The following is a 5874-nucleotide window of genomic DNA, read 5'->3' on the forward strand; positions in this document are numbered from 1 at the left end:
TGAGAAACCACGCAAACGCGGTGGCCTAGGCTAACACAAACGCGTTGTGGAGCCGGCGGCGGTCAGAAGTCTAACACGAGTCTAAGGAGCTACGAAGAAGGCGTCCAGAGGCCCCTGTTCCTGCAGGAGTCCCAGGGAAGAGCCGTTCCCTTGTCTCTTCCAGCTGCCAGAAGCTACCCTCACTTTTTGGCCCGGCCCTGCCTCCGCCCTCAAAGCGCGTTGCTCCGGCCTCTGCTTCACCATCGCTTCTCCTTTTCCCGACTTGAGTCGCCCTGCCTGCCTCTCTTTTTAAGTGTATTTTGTTGATTATGCTATTACAGTTGTCCTATTTTTTCTCCCCTTTCTCCCTCTCTGCCTGTACCCCTCTCCCACCAGCACTCCCCAGCCTTGGTTCATGTCCATGCAAGTTCTTTGGCTTCTCCATTTCCCACACTGTTCTTACCCTCCCCCTGTCTATTTTGTACCTACCATCTATGCTTCTCATTGCCTGTACCTTTCCCCCCATTCCCCCCCCTCCCCTCCCCACCGATAACCTTCCAGGTGATCTCCATTTCTGTGATTCTGTTCCTGGGCTACTTGTTGGCTTAGCGTGATTTTGTTTTCTAGGTTCCGTTGTTGACCGTTGTGAGCTTGTTGTCACTCTACAGTTCACAGTTCTGCAGGGACCCTTGTGACTGCACGGGCCCACTCAGATCGCCCAGGACACTCTCCCCAGCTCGTAATCTTAGTTGTAGCTGCAAGCCCCTCTTACCAAAGACATGCTAAAATGCAGTATGAAGATATTTAAATAAGCCCAAAGACTCCAGGAAAGGGAGAAGAAAGTAACAGAAAGCAGGGGAGACAAACAAAAAACGTACAAAAAATGCTAGAGTTAAAGGCAAACATAACACCAATTACACTATGTGTAAACCGCCTCACACCCACGAGGATGGCTGCTATCAGAAAAAGTTTTTTCAGAAAATAACAAGTGTTGACGAGGAGGCAGAGCAATTCTGCCACCTGCACGCTGTTGGTGGGAATCTGAAACGGTGCGGCTCAGATCAACGCAGGGTGGCGGCTCCTCAACAGGTTAAAAGCAGAATGACCACGTCATCCAGCAATTCGACTTCCAGACAGACACACACAAAAACTGAAAGCAGTAATATTCCATAATGAGAAAAGGTCCTGTCACCAGGAAGATGGAATCCTAAAAGTATAAGCAAATAACAACAGAGCTTCAAGATACAGGAAGCAAAAGCGGAGAGAACTTAATAGAGAAATAGATAAATCCACAGGTATGCATGGGGAGTTCGACACTCCTTTCTTAGTAATTGATACAAGTAGGTAGAAAATCAGCAAGGTTTTAAAGACCTGGACAACATAATAGAACCCTCCACCCAACAACAAAAATATTTTTTTAAAAAATTTGTTTAAAGATTTTATTTGTTTAGTTTTGAAGAGAAGGAGAAAAAGGGGAAGGGAAACATTAATGTGTGGCTGCCTCTCACATGCCCCCTACTGGGTACCTGGCCCAAAACCCAGGTATGTGCCCTGACTGGGAATCAAACCAACAACCCTTTGGTCCACAGGCCAGCACTCAATCCACTGAGACACATTTAAACAATCCCAGAGTCATCCCTGGCTGGCGTAGCTCAGTGGATTGAGCTCGGGCTGCAAACCAAAGTGTCACAGATTCAATTCCCAGTCAGGGCACAGGCCTGGGTTACAGGCCATGACCCCCAGCAACCACACATTGATGATGGAGGATACGGGCCAGCAGTATCCATCTCGGCTTCAGGTGTTCATCAACACACGAGAAAAACATACACAGAGACAACCAGGTCCTGTGGGGGAATAGGAACAGCAGGGCCACTCCTCATGTGGGGAGCACGCAGCTTGGCCACCCTCCCCGGTGAGGAGAGAGCTCTGTTCCCCCTCTGGAGAGGTTTTTTTATTGGTTTCGTTTGAATAAGAATTCAGGTAAAAGCTCATTACTCATTGCTAGGAAGTAAGGATCAAACAACAGATAACAAGGAACTCTGAGGGTCTATTTTGAGTCAAGGTCAAAGAGCTGTAAGACTTTGAGGAACAAACTAACTTCCTCCTTGGACCCTTATCATTCAGCTGAGAGCATTCTAACCAAAGAAGGTTTCACAGGGTTTTACATATTCTTTCTTAGGCCTGATCACCCGGGGAACCCGCCCTTTTCAGCACAGGGCTGCACCACCCTGTCATTGTTTCAGGCTTAGGTGGAGCAAGGGAACTAAGGCAACCAAGAGATAAGGAGATTTTCTCCCAGATGATGAGGACTCAGGCTATGTCAAAGCCGAGGAGCAAGGGTCCATCACCCCCTTTTGCTGTAGCCCCCAAAGTCCTTTCTTGGGGGCCTCCCATGTGATCATACCTGTCTTAGGTCGTTCCCCTCTTGGGGAATCTTACCCGCCATTGGCTAACCGACCAAGCTTTGGGGTTCAGTGATGAATGAAGCAGCAGAAGTAGCGCTCCTGCCAGGGAGATAAGCTTTTGTCTCCTTGCTGGCTTACGGTCCAAGGGCGTTCCCATAGCCTTAGCCTTGGCCGAGGTTACAGCTTCTGAAACCAGGCAGGGCGGTTCCCAACACATTGTTTTTCTCTCTCTCTATCTCCTTCCCTTCCCTCTCTAAAAATAAATAAGTAAAATCTTAAAAAAAAAAAAATAACCCCAGAGTCAAAGAGGAGGTTTCAGGGGGGCAGAGAAAACATTTGAAATGAGCGAGCAGGAAAGTGCGAGAGGTCCGAATGTGTGGGGTGCAGCTGGCGGGAGCCGTGCTTGTTAATTTTTAACGCCAAATGTCTCTGTTAGAAAAGCAAAACCTATCACACAGGCCGTCTAGCCTTTCCGTTTCAGAAACTAGGCACAAAACAAGCAGAACGCGGGAAATAAGCCGAAGAGCAGAAATCGAAAAAAACTGAAAAAAGAAACAACCAGGGCCGATGCATGAAACCAAAAACTAGTTTCGGGAAGAGATGAATAAAAACACACTGACTAACCAAGAAAAAAAAACAAGCCACACGTTGCCAGTATCGGCGGCAGCAGAGGGAACGTCACCGCAGACACGAGGGAGGCGAGACGCGGACGCAGACTCGACACTGTTGTGTCAAAGGGCGCAGGAGCCCAGCGGGAAGGGTCCCCGCGATCCTGGCGGGGCCTGGCCGCGGCAATGAGCGTGATAACAGCAGCGCACTGACCCGTGCCGAACACGCTCAAATCTGTGAATCCGTAACGGCACCAAGGAAACAAACTCGCGCTTCTGGAGAGGGAGATCCTTTACTTTTAAAACTGGTTCCTAAAGGTAGAGAGTCAGGCCTTAATCTGACCTCTCCTCCAGAGCTTGCATACCCGCTCACCAGACACCAGGCACGGCGACTATCACGAGTAAGAAGGGATTTCATTCGGACTCGCCGTTCTGCAAACCGGAATGCATTACGATGTCTAGGAACTGAGGGTCAGTCACTTCTGACGTCACAGAAAGAAGGCTAACCGGATCCTGTGTGCCTCCTAACAGAACACAGGCTCACGCATGAGGTCGTCTGGTGAAAAATATTAACAGTAAAAACTGGAATCCGATTGTGCTTCTAGATCAGTGCTGGCCAATAGATACATGACGTGAGCAACAGATGCGTTTACGTTTTCTAGAAGCTGTGTCTCACAGACTAAACAAGAACTAGGTGGAAATTATTTTTAAACAGATTCAATTTAACTCAATGTATCAAAGAGATGATCATTTCAATACACAATCACATCAAAACTATTAATCGGAGACTTCATATTATTCTCTGCAATAAGTCTTTAAAATAAGCGGGCATTTTATGCTTATAGCAAAACTCGGGCTGCACTCGGTGTATTTTAAGAGCTCAATAGCCACAGGTGGCCAGCGGGTCCCACGCAGGACGGCACAGAGCCACGTACCGGTGAGTGAGAAATACAGAGGACAGGCGAACATGCGAGCCGCACCACAGTCAACAAAATCCAGGCTGGGACATTCGAAAGATCGAAACCGGATTTCTTCAACAGATTAATGCCACGCACAAAGACAGACTGAGGAAGAGTCTGCAGATCGAGAGACTGAAATGTGAGAAAGGAGGAAAACAGGCAGGAGAAAGGTAAATGCGGTGTTTAGAAATGGACACCGGTGATAAAACTGTAAGAGAAGCAAAAACACCGTTTCCATAAATGCTCCGATAGATAGTGGTTACATGCGGGAAGAAAAGGGGGGGTTTTCACTGGAGTGAGAGCTTCTGGGTTGGCTGAGAAAAAAGAGTTATTTTCTTTAACGGGGTGGCGGTTACATCTTCTGATAATAATTCGTGATACATCTGTTTGGAGCAGTTTTAACAATAAAGAGGTATAAACTCAATAAGGAAATACTTAACAGAAAAAGTTTGACGTGATCCAGTATTAATTTCTTAAACGTCACCACACCCCACCCCACTCTTCTAAGCTTTAGATTTCTCTACACGTCCGCTGGACCTGGGTGCCAAAACAGCCACTGACAAGTTCACTCCCTATTTGCTATTTGCTACGGTCCCCGGTCCACTCTCAGGCTTTGAGGGCGCCGCTGCTCTCCCTGACCACCCAGGCAGGAGCCTAAGAGCCAGTCCAGGCTCTTCCTTTATCCTCGGTGCCCCCACCCCCCAAATCGACCCACTCAGTCCTAATGGCCGTACCTCTACGTTCTCTAGAGACAGTCCCGTCCCCGCCATCCCTACCGCAGCCCCCGTGTTCATGCCCGCGGCAGCATCTCTCTCCTGGAATATAAGAAACAGGTATCCGCTCACCTCTAACACCACCTGTTTCTTCACTTGGCTTCAGAATCCAGACAACCAGTCATGTGCACAGCTGTCTGAACGTAGCACACTCGCCTCTGTGCCTAGGCCTTCGTGATACTGTTCCCTCTGCTCGGAATGTTCTTCCCCACTTTTCACCACCACATTCCTTCCTTTTCTGAGATGCTGTTAAGACATCACAGGCACCAGAAAAACCTTTCATGAATTCTCTGGGCGGGGTGGGAGGAGTTCCCTTCCTCTATCCGTGCTCCAACAGCAACTCAGCCAGGCCATTATCACGGCACTTACCAGATAAAACGTTTTTTCCCTTAAGAATGTGTCTCCTAGCCCTGGCTGGCGTGGCTCAGTGGATTGAGCTCGGGCTGCGAACCAAAGTGTCGCAGGTTCGATTCCCAGTCAGGGCACATGCCTGGGTTGCAGGCCATGGCCCCCAGCAACCTCACATGGATGTTTCTCTCTCTCTTTCTCCCTCCCTTCACTCTCTAAAAAATAAATAAATAAAATAAAATAAAATATGTCTCCTCCTGAGCAGTGACTCCCAAGGGCAGGGGCCCTTTAACTCCATGCCGGGACACCGCCAATGCCTGGCACATACTTGGGCGTGTGACAGGCAGTCCACGTATCTTGTGAAAAGGCAGTAGTTATTTTTCATTCTGTATATTCCAGTCAAACTAATATTTCTAAGATTCCATTTTCATCAGGCCATGTTCGAAAGCCGTTGGGGGTTGTCACACACTAAAGCACAGACACCTCTAGCGAGGTCCTTCCATCACAGGACCGCCAACTACGGAGGTGGCCTCACCTTCCGCCGCGCTTCCATTGACAAATTCTGTACCTTCGATGGTAACCTGCTCAGTCTTCCAAACCAAACTTTCACCCCTACTTTCCCAAACCATTGCAACCCACTGAAATGTTGGCCTTTTAAATTCAGTACTTAGCAAGCCCTGGCTGGCGTAGCTCAGTGGATTGAGCTCGGGCTGGGAACCAAAGTGTCCCAGGTTCGATTCCCAGCCAGGGCACATGCCTGGGTTGCAGGCCATAACCCCCAGCAACCGCACATTGAAGTTTC

The sequence above is a fragment of the Phyllostomus discolor genome, chromosome 6, assembly GCF_004126475.2.
Source record: "Phyllostomus discolor isolate MPI-MPIP mPhyDis1 chromosome 6, mPhyDis1.pri.v3, whole genome shotgun sequence".
NCBI classification, from domain to species: domain Eukaryota; kingdom Metazoa; phylum Chordata; class Mammalia; order Chiroptera; family Phyllostomidae; genus Phyllostomus; species Phyllostomus discolor.